This window comes from Acromyrmex echinatior, chromosome 18 (genome assembly GCF_024713525.1).
Source record: "Acromyrmex echinatior isolate Ae372 chromosome 18, ASM2471352v2, whole genome shotgun sequence".
NCBI lineage: Eukaryota > Metazoa > Arthropoda > Insecta > Hymenoptera > Formicidae > Acromyrmex > Acromyrmex echinatior.
Window position 1 is genome coordinate 3,137,199 of NC_141869.1, and position 17,562 is coordinate 3,154,760.

The 17,562-nt window shown below is 38.8% G+C and overlaps 1 protein-coding gene across 2 annotated transcripts in view; it reads left to right on the plus strand.

The window, feature by feature from the left end:
- LOC105144915 (uncharacterized) overlaps window positions 1-17,562 on the plus strand; it is a 212,077-nt gene that overhangs the window by 62,994 nt on the left and 131,521 nt on the right. The gene's annotated exons all lie outside the window — the stretch shown is intronic.

Here is a 17,562-nt window from a genome sequence, read left to right on the forward strand (position 1 = left end):
TGTGTTTTTAATTGGAAACTATTTGAGAGTTATATATACTCGTATTTAGGAACGTCGCCCGCTTTGAGAAAATGCAATTCTTTCGTAAAACAGGAAAGTGATTACACGCCAACCGTCGCACGGCTGTCGACACGTCGTCGCGTAACGGGTATCAAAAATAATTGCCCCGTGAATTACATTCCACGTTAATTGGCGGTGAGGATAAATTGCGGATATAAGTTGCCATAGAGTGTCTTTATTTTCGGCTGTTCGAAATATCGTTGTAAGAATGCAATTTAGAACAATGCAATTGAATTATAAATGAAAATTCTCGAATATGAATAATATCGAAATGTAACAAATGCAATTTAAATAATTGAGATTTCCTATAGCTTTCCAGTTTCTTGAACAATATCACTTCATGCTCCGTCGAATTGATTCGCACAGACGAAACTGCCGAAGCTTCGAAACAACGCAGCTTATACGTACACGAAGTTAAATGACTACGCGAGTCTCAGCAGTATTACAGTTCTAAATGCCATTTTTACGGTCAGGAGAGGCGACTCTGCTGTGAAGCAAAATGACCCTTAACAGTGTCGGTATAACGTTTCTTACATGGCGGAGAGCCCACGCGGGATGCAGGAACCGTCTTCGCCAGCACAGAAAAGAGAGAAACGTAGAGAGACGGCGCGGCGCGGCGCGGCCGGATAACGAGTCGGTCGCGGAGGCCGAAAGACGAGGAAGGTAAAGACAATGGGGCAGGGCAAAGGAGGAAGCCGCCTTTATTACAGAGCACGGCCACGATGGACAGTCAAACGGACACCTCCCCAGCCTTTCCTTTATCGGTCCACTTCGCTTTATTACTGGTGGCGAAACGACCGGCCTAAATTAAGCGCGTTTCGTTAAAGCGAAATTCGCGAATTTTCAACACTCATGCCGCCCCGTAAATCGCGCTCGCGCAATTGAGCGCGCTTAATTAGAGCAAATACTCTTTCGGTGCTCTCGAGGATTGCTTTCGCAATCGCAGTGACTCGCCACACCGCATCGCGCCGTGTCAAATATTTTCGAAACTGCACCGAGGTACGATCGCATGTGCAGTTTGAAAAAAACCGATTTTCTTGATACTTGCGATGGTTATACGATATATACTCTTGTAAGAAATCAAATATTAATTTAATACTAGCCAATTTATTATTGAAAGATAGTAATTATTTAGAATATTAAAAGTACTGAACAATAGTACTTTTAATATTTAAAATAAGTAATTAATTGCTGTCTTTCAGTATATTGATTAGTATTAGATTTCTGTAAAGGTAGTAATCATCTACCTAATTTTAGAGACTTTGTCTTGGGCTATAAGTATGGAAGAGCAATGTGAAGAAACAAAATTTCCATTATTTAGGAATTATATTTAGTTTATATAAAAAATTATTAACTCTCTCTCTGAAGTGGACGCCAAAACCTGAAACACAGTTATTGACACTGAGACTCAGTTAATATATGTTGATTAAAAGACACTAATTAATTTCAAGGAACCAAAATGACGTGGCTTAATGTATAAAAAGAATGAATACTAAGTAAATTCAAGTATAATAATGTACATATTTTTTATCTTAACATTCACAGAGAAAGTTAAATTATTTTTACTCATCAGAATCTTTGTTATCCAAGCAATCACTGTATAGTGAATTCGTTAAACCTAAAATCTTTAACCCTGTGTTAAAATAAAAATTAAATTCCGATTTTCAATTTTGCTTCTAAAATATACATACAGTGTGTAATCATAAATTGTTGAAAAGTCAAGACCGAAGTAATACCGAACAGTATCTTAATTCTCGTTTTATCTCCTGTGCCTTTTAGCGACTGTTCTTTTTTAATCGACCACATTTCTTCATGCAACTTCTCTCGCGCGCACATCGAAGAGCCCGATACCAATGGACGCCTTACTCACGGCTGAATCATCTGACGATTAACCTTGCCTGCCTTAATCAGCGATTAATTCCGTGCGACGAAAGTGCTGCTCTCGACCCACAGCACGGTTGCGCGGCGTTTTTACCTGGAAATTGGAACGGAGGGGTTGTACGTGCGTCGAATCGATCGAGTCGATCTCGCGACAGAAATCGTGCGGACCGTGTCGACACGACTGCGATTTCGTGGAACGCGATAACATATACAGAATGAGGTAGGCTCTCTAAGTAAACAGTTCGTCGCATTAGGCTTTAACCCTTTGATGCACATACTTTTAATCTTACAAGACGTTGTTGAGGTAATGTGAGTAATGGTTGTTTTCTATGAAAACATGCACATGAGCAGCAGCTGTAAAAGTAGATATTGTCATGTACCTCAGATGCGTTTCTGTGTTCCGTATTGATTAATAGCGATGATTGATTTTATTTATTTAACTGTACGAGAGATAAATTAATATTTAGGAAAAATACGAATGTCCACGTTATCCATTTATCATTCATCCATTATTTATTGTCCATTTATTGTTTAGTAAAAGAGTTAATTTGCTACTTTCATTGTAAATAACTTACGACCGGAAAATACTTTAGAGATATAGCAATTTAACGCAAGATCCGCAATATAATGACGATTAAACGTTCCTAGAACGTGCATTTTCACCGCCAGCTGTTGCACGGTTGCATCAGACACGTAGTTATCGAGAAAACTCGCATCGTCGAATCTCACGATTGGCGGAGATTTCTCGGGTAAAAGCTTGTATGGGCAAAAAAGATTGGGAAATTAGTCGAAAGAAAAAAAACGAGAAGGCTCCTGCTCTGCTGCACGATGACAAAACTTTCTTGGAAACCGGTGAGTCGCTCTCGGACCATTGCGCACTTACATGATTGTGCACTGAAAGAAAAGATTGGTTGCTGCAGCAAATTAGATGGTACAATATGACATAGCATTTTTAATTGGCTGCGGCAGCCAATTTTTGGTTGCAGTAGCCAATTTTTGTGTCACGTAAAACGGAAAAAAAAGATTAGCTGCCACAGATAAAAATTAGATTTGGCTAGTTCAATAGCATTACATGGACATCTAACGTCGTGTCTGCGAGGCTAATTTCCATTAGCTGTGTCTAAATATTATCATTGCAACAGACAAGTATTTTGCTATTATGTCGATGTATTGATCATTGCAGCAAACGTTTTCTGTGTAACAGACAATTTGGTAGCAAGTACAGTTTCAGCCAATCATATTTAGCTGTGATAGAGACAATTTTCTTCTATTAGGACAATTTATATATCCGATAACTATGACAACTAACTTCATGTTGCTAAATAAATGGATCTGTAACAGACATGCATACTTTGCTATCATGTATTATACTCATCTTATATTAGTTACAGCAAATCCTCTGTATGTATTAGCAAATTCCATAGCTATAATAGCCAATGCAATTTCAGCTAATCAGAATTAGCTGCAGCCAGAAACATTTTTTTTCCGTATATCCATAATGTCAGCATAGGATTTCGATAAGTTAACGCAACCAAAAATTAGCTGCTGCAACCAATAAAAAATGCTAAGCCAATCTTTTCTTTCAGTGCGGAAACGGGCAAGTGAGAGGAAACGAACGTGAGACTTAATTCCGCGACAGGACCATTCGTCGTAGCGTTTTCTTTTATCGCGACATACGAAATACATTGTATAACACAATATACGATATTTTCATGTCGTAAAGCTCGGCGACCGGTTCTTCGAGGACAGATCTCTCGCGGATCTTTTCTCTTACGAAAAATACGATGATGCCCGAGCACTTTGTACAGCGGCAAATTATTTCCTCCGAGCGCGATGTCCTCCATTGTCGGCGAATAAAAAGAGCCCCACCCGGAGCATCTCGCGGGACAGCCCCTGGGAAACGTTTCCGAGATCTCCCGGGGACCAGGCGGATCGTAAATATCGCGAATTTTATTACGGCGTGGACTTAAGGCAGGGCATACAGTTCCTTGGGACGTCGCGAGAGATATTGACGATAAAACAGTCGCAAACGTGCGTTACGCACATCTCGTGTTGTTGCGGGGCCTATTACGGGGTCCGTTCATATTACGAGGTTTATTTTATTAGAGGAAGTCCAGGTGTGCGTATGCTACAGACAATAAAATCAAAGTGCTCCAGTTTTATAGTGCCGAATACACCACCTGAACACGTGTTTACTCGTGTGCGAGCTTCGTCTCTTTGCTCTCGCCTCTCTTTCTCTCCCCCTTTTGTCCCTTTCGGCGTGTTCATGCTCGACTGGGCGTGTGACCGGTCGAGATAAATCGCGGGCCGGTTCGCGCGAGTCTTTCTGACTTTTTCGCCGATAACATGGTCGCGACCGGACGACGAGCGGCCGATCGCAACGCGGAACGGCGCTCCTCTCGATACGCGTGCTGGACACGCGTGGATACGCACGCGTTTCCCGCAGCTTCAGCTTCCACGCTATCGCGCACCGACATCTGAATTCCGAAATAAATCACTGCCACCGCCGAGGAGAAGCCGTAAATTAATACACGCTCTCGATACTCGTCCCGCCCGCTCGAATTTCGGCACTCCTCGGAACAACTTTGCGTGCGATATTGTGAGGTGCATGCATCATTCGCTTTTCTCCTCTGATTATAGGTCGTAATGGTACATCTCTCAGAATACACTCCAGCTAAAAGGAGAATTTATCATCGTAATTAACCCCTTCAAACCTGATTTTATTTGAATCATTGTAAAATATTTTTTTTTTTTAAATTCAATTCACTGCGTGCTTTAAATCATTCATATTGAACATGATGTAATATGACATGATATGTTTAAAAGTTTCATTTTCTTACTTACTGTTAGTAATAATTATACTTATAGTTTTATATGTCAAAAGAATACAATTATAAAAATAGAGTTACTAACTATTTTACTACACTGAAAGAAAAGATTGCCTGCTGCAGCAAATTACATAGCAAATTAGATGATAAAATATGGCATAGCATTTTGAATTAGCTGGTAGCAGCCAATCTTTTTTTTTTGTCAGTGTATGCAATTACATTTTCAAATATCAAAACTTTTCTCTCAGTGTAATTAAAAAGAAATGAAATGAGAAAATATGTAATATCAAGATGCGAAAAAAGTTCCTGCATTACGATGTTCTAATTATTCCTACGGAATAATGTGTAGGACTTTATCTTTCTGTATGTCAAGGAATTATAAAAGGCGTGAGAGAGAAAAATTATTAACTGTCGCGTTTATGCACCAGCTTCGACATTTTGACTAGACGCCTCCGACAAGAGAACTCTCAAGTGTACGACGTCATCGACTAGTTTTACACCGTCCTGTCGGTTCATTTTTTTCTACGACGCCTTTCCACCTCCGTGAGTACTGATCGCCCACGATCGCTAATCGGCGACAGTCCTAGTGGCAGTCCGCGCGTCCGATCCTATCCGATCCGGTGGACTACGTCATACAGGTGAATGCGTCGGCGTGCACGAGTCCGTTCCGCGGTCGACGGCGTAGCCATAATTTGCCGCCTTATAAACAGGTATCCTTGTGCCGTGAAAATATTTTGCTAACGTCTAACGGGTGAATGGAAAGTATTAATCGAACGTTTTTTTTATCTATTCCGGTCATTAATGAAAAATACATGCTAATAGAATTTTGACAATAAAATTCTATGAAGCAATATCGAGACTAAGATCTATCAATTAACGAGTAATAGGCCGATGAACAGATGAAGCTGTCCTAAAATTTGTGTGTTTAACTTAAACGAAATATTATTCCATTGAAAATTACGAATAAAATATCCAAGGATGATACGGATAGTCAAAGCATCTCGTACAATTCATATTTAATTGTATCTAGTCCACTTCATTGCGGTCATCCGTTAGACGCAAATTGCGAAGGCAGTCAATCGACGGAGGTAGGCGCGGAGGCAGAACTCGTCGCGTGGGTCGTCGCAGAGGCAGTCCTGCCCTTCCCAGCTTCGGAAGAATTGAGCGCGATACCTCGCGGGAAGTACCACGCGATCGACGCCGATCGGCAGTGTTAAGTGCCATTCTCGAGTCCGCGAGGGAGAAAAGAGAGAAAGATAGAGGGAAGAGTGTGTTTGCGACGATAACACGCATGCATATCGACGGAACCTCGGGAGGATCCGTTGGTTAAAATCTGCGATTGGCCGCGCGTCGACCACGGTAATCGCGATAAATCACGCTTAAAAGTGACCGCGCCGGTCACTCGCGGGTGGAATAGTCCCGATAATATAATCCAAATGCGTCGGAGTGCAACGTCGAATAAGGAGAAACTCGCGGCGGCTTTGCTTGGCGAGTAGTGAGGCAAAAATCGAGAAAAGTCTGAAATCGGAAAGGAGCGGACGCGCGGCGGAGACGAGAGGAAACGAGGCGGCTGAGAAAGGATCGTCCAATAGGGAGGATCGATCGGTTGAACGTTTCGAGCGGTGGGGAATGTCGTCGCTGCCTACACCCAACCTACGGCCGATCGCTTCAAGGTGACGAGGTATAACCCTCCTATCGGCTTTGACTTCGATCTAAGACGGCTTCTGTAACACGCGCCTTTCGAAATTAAGGTAGATCTAGGCGCCCGAGATTTTTCAACGTCACCGGATACGTGCGTATACGCACGCCGGATCTATGGTACTCGGTAGCTGCGTTTAGAGATACGATCGGGACGCATGGAAAAAGAACCCTCTCAGCTTTATCGACCGTTAATGTCGTTTATGATTTACGTTCGCGGTTGATCGACGTTGTTTCTACGAGCGTGCTCTCGTAAACGTGCAGCTTGTACAATTTTGCTCCTTATCGAATACGACGTTCTACAATCTCGCTTCTTAACGACCATTTTTCTGTAAATTTTATGCATTTATGCTAATACATTCGATACTTACTTTTCGATGTTTACGTATAGCACACTGCTATGTTTAATTTACATAATAAGCTGGATTTATTAATGGAACATGATATGATATGGTTATCCATATTTTTTTTGCAATAAATTCTTTGCGGTGGTTTAAGCTTAGCTCATTAGTATCATTATTATTAGCCTGATGACGATCAATTTAATTTGTGGTATTACTGTTCCAGCTTTAGTTTACAGCTTTAGTCAAAAGAATTGAAAGATCTAACAGATGCAAATCTGAAAATAATTTTATTGAGCCATCAAAATAATTATGTTGAAAGCTAAAAAATAATACTATAAAAAATTTTGATATTTTGGCAATCAGAGTTTGAGTAAAATAATTTCCAACAAAATTATTTTCATATCTATCTATCAAAATTTTAGATCTTTCAGCAAAATCGTTCTTTCTGTATATAGAACTCGCGTTTTCAAGATCAGCGTGCAATTTAAAGAACTGTAAAAAATTTTAAAATTTAGATAGGAAATATTATTTTTAAGTATTGTATATATATATGTATCAAGAGATTTAGCCTCGTATTTGGCGTTTCTTTATTCGTTTGATTATCCATAAATTTGCAACGTGAGGGGAAATTATTCGCGACAAGTTTATTAGGCTGATAAATTGGAGGCTCGCGCGGATTTGAACTGCGGAATCGAAATTGATCTGGACTGTTTCCGTGACTCTCATTAAGGAGATTCCGCGAAAAATAGAAGACTCGGGAGGTATTCGTGTCGGGTTACATCTTAATTTTCGAATCTCCTACCCGTAATCCACGCCCATCGCGTGCCACGGAGTCGTTAAATCATTAGCAATCGCTTGCCACGTGGCCGACGGTCCCAGACTCTGAAATGGTATAGCGCACTGTAATTTCTCGCCGGAATCGAAGAACGTTTCGGGGAACATTGGTGAAGAGGCTGCTGTTGCATACATTTGTTCCCTGCAGTTTAATACACATTAAACCTTGGCTCGAGTGCATCCAATGTCGTTCTTTAATTAAAGATACTAAGATGAGGAGACACGTGAAACAGTCGTTTCATTTATAAGTCGTGGGATGGTCTTATTTCGAGGTATTAAATTTAAACGTCGGAACTGGAGTAATCACCGTCGGGTAATCACCGATCATGTGCAGCGGCCGTTTTTCTCGTCATAAAAAGAAAAGGCCAGATACATCTGCATATAAATCGTGATGCTAATCGCTGCGGATTACTCGCGTATACCTTATAAAAATAAAACCGACGACGCACGCGCGAGACATCGAATGGAACTTCTGTAACGAGCTAGGAAGTGGAATTTTGATCGTCTCCTTTAAACGCGCACGTACCTATACGTATATTCTTGAAATATAAATAACCGGTTAAGGCAATTTCACGTTAGAAATGAAATGCTGATTCGATCGACTCGTTAGATAAATTCCATCGAATTCCCGCGTCGTGATTCCTCCATCCCAAAGGTAACCTTTACGTGGAATTGGCACGAATGTCCGGGAGCTCGATAAACCGCGATCTCGCCTTTCTTTTAATTAGGTCCGATCACGCGATCGCCGTGGCGATCGCATTTAATTTAAATTCGTGTACAAATATTGCTACCTTCGCTTCTCTCTCTCTCTCTCTCTCTCTCTCTCTCTCTCTCTCTCTCTCTCTCTTCATTCTTGTACGTGCAGCCTCTTGTTATTGATGTCGCCGTTTGTTTTATTCTATCCGCCGCATGAATATTGATACAGTGCAATTTAACGTAACGGATGAGATCGTAAATCTCGGGCGAAATTAATTAAGGAACCACGTGGAGTAAAACGCAAGAGTGCGCGTCACATACGCGCGCGCGCGAACGAGCGAGCGGCTCGAATTGTACGCGCGATGGTAGCGGGCGGCCGGCTCCTCTCATTTGCACGGGTAATTCTGCAAATTGTAATTGAATTCGAAACCGCGCTGTCGCCTATTCAGAATCATTCGTCAAAGAAATAAATGGGTCGAGAAGCGATTTCTTTTGCGGCGGCCGCGCGCGAATTTCTTCGGCAACGCGGGCGGGACGAAGTGCAAATTGATCGGCGGCGTCTATCGTTCCTTATGTGCGATAATCGCGTATTTGCGTAATGTCTCGTAAAAACGAGGAAAGTCGCAGTCGAACCTTTCGTGGTCCCGCAATATATTAAACGACAATTAATTTCTAAATTAATATCTGAATTGTGATTATCAGTTTATGACACAGCGACACATATTTGAGAGATATTTAATAACAAACAATTTTATTAAAAAAGAAACTTTACTGAATTTAGATCTATATAAAAATAATTTTGTCTAACCATCAAAATAATTATAGACATTGGAAATTTAAAAAATGATAATCATTGCTGCAAAAAATGTTGTATTTTAGCAATCAGTTTAGGCTTCCAACAAAATTATTTTTAAATCTTTATCCAGCTAAATTTTTTATTTTTTAACAAGATTGACTTTTTCGTGTATCTTTTATATCTCAAAAATTAAAGTTGATATCAAATAATTATACACTGAAAAAAAAGATTGGTTGCTGCAACAATTTAGATAGTGAAAATGCCTTATTTTACTCTTTCAGTGTATAACTATGAGGAGATGGATAAAATAATATATTTATCACATTTCTACATATAAGTGATTATTTATTTATTTGTGTAAATTTATTTGTTACAGGTAAGCGTTTGTGGGAAAGAAATGGACACTTATAATAAAAGACTGAAAGCCACATACTATTTCACTAAGGTAACAGCTTAATGACACGGTTTGCATGGTGAACAGAGTTTCGATTTCGCGCGAAAAAGAGTGCTTTATGCAAGCGATCTCCTCTGCAGAACGTCGCGTCGATCGAAACGCACGGGTGTTGCAAAAGCGTGTTGCACTTTCCTTCGAAGAATTCGGCGTATGCGCCATTGTCATTATCCCATATATGCGAATATTCCTTTAAGTCTCCCTGTCCACACATTCGTCCCGACGGCGGGAGATGATAAACCTGGCGGCGGCGACCTACCGACGCCAGAGTGCCCGCGATTGCGTATCGCGAAAACGCAAATATCCGCAAGAATGATGAATTCGCGCGGCTGTCCCATTAATTTTATTCGAACCTTCAATTATGCGGATGCGTTCTCCTCATTCTGCTGTCACATCGCGGCCGTGAGTAGACGTGAGGCAATTCGCAACCGGGCAGATATTCCCTGTCAGACATCGGCCGTAGCGAAAGTTTAATTTGCACCGTCCGAATTTTAATGGATCCCGACATATTGTGTCCCGCGCAGGTAATTCCTGTCGGATTTAAAGGAACCGCCGGTGCAGGGGCCGGTGCGCGCACAACGAGAGACTGCTCCTGGTTGCATCGGCAATCAAAAACCCCGGGACCCGGACTCGTTGTGAGACGAGATAAAGTCAATCTTCGTGGCATTTTCGTGGCCGTTGCATGCCGCGGCCACCATACGTCGTTCCTGCGCGTCAGGCTTGCCTTCCTTCTCGATACGTCGGTCCTGATATCGCAATAACGCGCCACGACTGATTTCTCCCGCGATCGCTTGTCGACTTTGTATCATTATGTGCAAACTCGAAATTTCGCGACGCCGAAACCGCCGCGTCGAACCGGGATGGCGAGCATTAAAAAGTCAACCTCCCTCTCTTCTATCAGGTCTACCCTCCCTCTCCTCGAAACTTCCCGCCTTGGCGTCCCGATAACCATTCGTGCGAGGTGTATAGGTATCGTCAGAGCGATATATTCGATACGTCGTAAATTCAGGCTGGTAACGAGGCGACCGTCGAAAGTGACTCGAAATAAACGACAGAAGGAACTCCGCTTCCATCCTCTGTCCTCTCCTTTCCGTTTCCTCCTTCTCGCCTCCGTTTGTATATGCGGGCACTCCGTCGTGCCGGTGCTCGACACAACGGACGATCGTAAATCAAAAAGCGCGACTCTCCCGAAAACTCTCTTTGCGAGGCAAAGACGGGGAAGAGAGGCAGAAAAGGTAGTCAGGGTGCCACGAGGTAGAGAAGAAAGGGGGCAACGCTATGAAACGAAGGAGGAAACCATGGTACGCGGGAGTAGCGTAAAGAGGAGACGGAAGCGACGTTCCTGCGGGATAAATCATGGATGGCGTAAATTAAAGCGACCGCCTTACCCTCGCGCGAGATGCTTCACCACCGTCTGGTCGTATCTCTTTTCTTCTTCCCCCTTCCCCTTTTTTTCTTTTTCTTATTTTTTAAGTGACTTATCGAGTGGGATGCCGAGCCCCCGCGCGTTCTCGGAAGCGTGGCGTGGTCGTGATAAATAAAATGCGCTTTGGACAAATTGTATCGGCGTTACAAGCTGTTGCCGAGACGGCTACGGAGAGAGATTAAAGCGAGAAATACGAGCTGTGCTTAATTCAATTAGTAGGCAGTAGGTGAGACAACGTCGCTTCTCAGATGAAAGGAGAGAGAATACATTCATGAGCGTCGATGATTTCTTAGACTCGATCGACGAAAAAATGGCATTTGTATAATTTAGATTAATGATCTTTAACGATATCCTTCTACGCGCGCGCGTGTGTGTACATATGCGTATAAATATGTTTTTTTAAACGTAGGTACACAAGATAGAAAGAATAGTTTTGGAGTATCTAAAATTTTAGCTAGATATAAATTTAAAAATAATTTTGTTGGATCATCAAAATGTTTATGTAAGACGTTCAAACTGGTTGCTAAAATGTCGAAACATTTTACAGCATTGCTCATCGTACTTGAGATTTTTAAAATTATTTTGATGACTCAACAGAATTATTTTCAGATCTGTATCTGATTAAATTGTTACTTCAGCAAACTCGTTCTTTTCGTGTACATATTTCGTGCAAACAGAATGATTGCAAAAAGAATAATCTGAAAATAATTATGAAGGATGCTCAAGCTGATTACTAGAATGTCAACATTTTCTGCAGCCTTGCTCATTTGCATGCTTGAACGTCTTACGTAATTATCTTGTCCAACAAAATTATTTTCAGATCTGTATCCAGCTAAATTTTTAGATTCAAAACTGTCCTTTCTATATGTAAAATATTAATAATTATTATTCTAAATCTTACATTGCTGCATTTAAATAAATTATATATCATAGACCCACTGCGTGTGTTTGACATACATTCACAATATTGGAACATTTCCTGACGTTTCATGACATTTCACATTTCTGCAAGCAAGCCTCGTCATTTCCCTCGCATGCACTTGTGAATAAAGGTTTCGGTCGTGCGCGATGTTGAGAGAACGATGCACGTCGCATCGTCCCGGAAATTTGAATGCGTGGCGAGGATCAGTTCATCTCCATTTCGCTTCGCGCATTCATCTCGTAACAGACGTCAGACGTATCACCGATTTAGCATAAATCGGGAAACTTGCTCTCGTGAGGTTTCGCCGCATTCACGGAATAGGAACGTGATTTTCCCACGCAACCGTAGATGCGTTTTCTCCGGTGCTTTACGTCGCAGCATCGATAAACGACACGCAAACACGATGATTCTCGTTGCGATCGTCCATTCTATTTTTTCTAGGTACAACGATCGATTCAAGAAGCAGCGTATTCTAGAATGAAATATAATTTCTTCATAAATGGCAACATATCTTTATAAGTCTAAGATAATGTAAAAGTGAAGAACGTAAAGAGTTGAATTCAATTTTTTGATAGATTTTAATAATTTTCGATAAATTTAAAATTAATTTCTAATTTAATTTCTAAGTTCTGAGAATAAATTAGAAAAGTAAATTGAAGAAGAATTTCGTGCAAAAAGAAAGACATTTTATTAATTTTTTTGTAAAATACTTTTTCTACACTGAAACAAAAGATTGGTTGCTGCAACAATTTAGATAGTAAAATGTAGCATAGCATTTTTAATCGGTTGCACCAGTTTTTGATTGTAGCAGCAAATTTTTAATTGCATTACTCTATCCGCAATGTCAGTAATTTCGATAGGCTAACGCAGCTAAAAATTCGCTGCTACAATCAAAAATTGCAGCCGATTAAAAATGCTATCCTATATTTTACTATCTAAATTGTTGCAGCAACCAATCTTTTCTTTCAGTGTAGGTAAGTTCTTTAGAGAAAGAAAGATTACACATGAGATAACACAATGAAGAAATTAATCGATATTGCATTTTTTAAAATCATTAACTCTCAAATGTCACGGCAGGCGCGTCGATACAAAGAGATCGCAAAGAACAAAGATCAAAGCGAATCGCGCATCTGCATTCCGACAGGATAAGGTCGAGTCTAGCTTAGCTACTCCAGTGTCTTGCACGCAGGTGTCTCTAATTGGTTATTTATAAGTGATTCTTAACCCGGTGCTGATTTACCGCGTTTAGCGGCACGCGCAGATGGGTTTTACACGAGCCAATTACAATCGGTTGATGGCACGATTATCTTAGTCATCGGTCAGCTGGCCGATCTACCAAAGGAGATCGATAAGAGGATCGGGACGAGTGCATGCTAGATCGAAGGCTCTTCGCACTAAACGGACGTGAAAACGTGTCGTCCTCGAAGATGAGGTCGCGATACGTTTTCGGAACTGTCCGAGGAAATCGTTGACAAGATTCATCTTCGCATTAATCTTCATTCATGTATTTTAATTTTTCGCTTTCGATTTCTTTAGTTAGATCTGGATATAATTAATAAATTAACAAAGTTTAATTTTCCCGTGATGTAATTTGCGATATTATTATATCTTGACAATCGACGAAAATTATAGATACCTGAGTTTGGGTAACATACTGTTTTCTAAATTTCCACATATTTCGATTTTTTCAGTTACATCTGGACATAAAAAAATATGTAATATTACATAAATAATATGTGCAAAAATTACACAATTTATAATGGAAATATATACAATTGTGCGATTTTACAAAAATTAGTACTTTTATTCCTAATTGTATAAATGTATCTTTTTATTAGACTAAAAATTACATACTGCAACAGTAATTATAATAAATTATAATAAATATATTTTATAGTTTTTATGTAATTTATAAATTTGTGTAATATTGTATTATATGATGTAATGGTATTTGCATTTATATATATTTATATTGATAGCTGAAGAAAAATTCATTGGCAAATTAGATATATTACGTAAATATTTTTTTAAACTTCAATTAAATTTACTTTTATAAATTATTTAATTACTAAAAAAAATAATTTTATTTATAAATCATAATTTTACTTATGTGTATAAATATAATATATACCTTTAATATAGTAAGTTTCAAAATTATCCACTGTAATTGTACTTTACATAAAATTTTTTTGTATAATTAACAAATTAGCTAATTGTATTTAATTTTCCATGTTGTAAATGTGAAAATGTATGTTAGTTGCTAATTGAAATAATCGAGCCATCGTTAATTTTCCAGTGACGCAATTTGCGATGATTATATATCATGACAATCGACTAAAATTGTACAAATTCCTGAGTTCGGATAATAACCTGTTTGCTAAACTGCTAAACGGTCAAGAGTCTCTTTAGGAGACACCTTAGAAAGTCTACGACATCCTAACCGAGAAAATCGTCGTCCGGCGTGCTTTATGGCTGGCTTCGACGTTTCCGACGTCGAGGATCGTTGTCGTCGCGGTAGCGCAAAAAGTCGAGTGATTTAATGGAAATGCGTTCCCACGCATACGCGCATCTCTTCTCGCGTGTCTCACGTCGCTCTTCTTTCACGCTCCATTCCGCAGACTCGCGCGTTCGCGTGTGGCGCATTCGTCTATTCTATATGCCGTATATGCCGTATTATGTACGAGCTTGACGTTTGTCGTTATCCTATAAATACATTTAGAAAAGATTTGTGTCGCATTTATTTAAGATGAAGCGAAATAAAACGGTTACATTCAGCACAGAAAAAAACAGTTTTATATAAAATTCTATTATAAGATTCTTTAATGTAAAATTGGTTCTTAGTCCCTCACTGAATTTAAATGTATAAACCAATCGTTTAAGCAATTAAAGAACAATAGTTGCAAAGCTGCTTTTTCTGCTGAACGCAGCCAATCTATCGAGCAAATGCGGTATCTTAAATTCAAGGTATTATTGACGATAAGTATTAATAGTTCTTTAGTTTAGTCATGAAATCATTCCAAAAGTGAGGCAACTATTAATTTTGTCACTGGAAGACTATCACTAAGACCGCGCTATTCCACTTACCTGGATTTCAGTGACCACAATTTACCTTACGCTTTCTTAACACGTATTTGCCAATCGATTGAATAATATCTTCGACCTATCGCGGGGAAATCTCTCGTACACGATTCTTTCGCGAATGTATTTAAGAAGCAACATTTTCATTCATCAATAATTGATCATTACTCTAACGGGTGAAATACGAATGAAATACGGGATGAATGAAATACGGGACGTGTTCTGTTGCGCTTTAGCGTCACAATAAATAAATAACTCTTTTAAGTGGTTAATCGCGGTGGTTTTATCGTATCTTCATCTACGCATCATTTCCTCAGTTTAACCTCGCTTCGATTAGCATTACGCACAACATATTGCGTGCCTATTAAGCAATGACATTGCTAGTGGGAGGTATAATCTCATCGATAACGTCGTCAGTTCAATTAGAACGACTAGCCTTATCGTCGTACTTCGTCCAGACGTCATTTACTATCAATGTCGTTGGACCGGTATTGGATCGATCTCGCAAACCGAGAACGTCAAATATAAACTCGATTACACACGTTAGCGGTCAAATTATCGACGATTCAGTTCGTCGTTCAAACACTTGGGCTTTCTAATTTCGGTTGGTGAAACGGTTCCTAATTGTGCGTAAATGTTTGCTTGCGGAAACGGAAACAATAAATTGTTTCGCCTGTTCCCACGTCAGAACTGTAATCTCTTTGTGTCAGCGTAATTGGAAACCGATCCTCAATAATTCCTGGCAGGGAATTATCGAGACGAGATCTCTTTGTCTTTACAGAGAGAACTCTGCAGCAATTATTTAGTGAAAATTTATTACTTAGTAAAACTTGTATTAAATTGTAAAATGATATTTATGGGTCAATTCTAAGCAGAATCGTAACATGTTCTCGTAAAACTTGTAAGAACTTATGATATTCTAATTTTATGCATATGTATCATAATAAACGTACATAAATATCTATGATTTCTTATAAATTTTATGGTTGGTAAGAATCTATAAAAATATTGTATAAAGGGTATAAGGGTATACTTAAAAATTCTTACAAGTCTTACAGGAATATGTTACGAGCCTTATGAGTCTGCTTAGAATTTAGTGTTTAGTTTTATGAAAATATTTAATAAATTCTATAAATTTAAATTTTATAAATTCAGTTCAAACGTTAAAACATTGTTATTTATCTTAACGTAAAATGTTTGTCTTGTAGATAATCGTTTATTTTTAATATCGTTTATCTTAAATAATCTCGCATTATCTTAAATAAATCTGACGTTAAACAATTTTTAAATTACATCTCAGAGTTCCACACAAAGTTAAAGAAACCCTCTAAAGAAATCTCACGCGTGCAATAACCATGATGATTGCTGGAGTTAACGAGGAAGAAATCTTTTCGATGTTTCGGCGAATCGAAGTTGACTTTACGACGCGGTCGTGTAGTATTTTCGTAAAAAAGACAATTCCACGCTTGACAAGAGTAACGGTGCCGTGTCGAAGGGCTCGCTGACATCGCGGCAAAAAGAACGGGTGTTCTTCGAAGATCAAAGCATCGTCGTGTACTTCGAACTCACTGCAATGCGCGATGATGCTTGCCGGGACCCACCTTGGAGTCGGTAATTTCTCAGACAGTAATCGAGCCAGTTACCACCGGTAAATGATGTATAACAACGTTAAGGATAACGTACGAGCGATTCGAACGCATCTATCGTCACCTGTATTGACCTACGACTTTCCCAGTAGTAAAACACGTCCGGCCATGTGGAAACGTCATTCATCTTTGTTTAAATTGTCCGTAGCCTTAATACATATTCGAATTATAATCGTACATATTAATTAAAATTGATACATTAGTTTGATTGAAATTGATACAGAGCCTGTAACTGATCTAATTTTATTTCACACACAATAAATGACATTAAATGTGAATACACAACTAAGTAAATGAGAAGTCCTTATCAGTCTCAGTTGGATCTTAGTATCTAAATATTTTGATAAATTTATATATACATAGATACATTAATTTATACATACATATATACGTGAATATATACATATCCAGTTCTATAATCTACGAGCCGAAATATATTCAGTTCTTGAACTGAAACTGGGATATTATAATAATATCACAAATTAAATTGACAAGAATATTAATGAATTTTTAAGAATATTAATACTCATAAGCTTCTTAAAAAGTTTATGATCTAATTTTAATTATTAGAAAGTGGGAAAAAATATTTATACACTGAGAGAAAAATGTGAGAAATTAATATACTAAATATACTAAATTTTAATAAATATTTCAATAGTATATATACTAGCTGAATATTTACTAAATGTACATATATATTCATTTGATACAAAAACCATTAATTTGATTTAATTATTAATTTTTTTTAAGTAGATATTTATTTAAGTAAGTAAATAAAAATAAGTTAGTATTATTCAAACCAATATTTATTAAAATTTAATATGTATTTTCTTAGTGTATAAATTCTATCCATTTCTATCGTACACGGAAAAAAGTTGACAAATGTACGTTGCAGATTGACA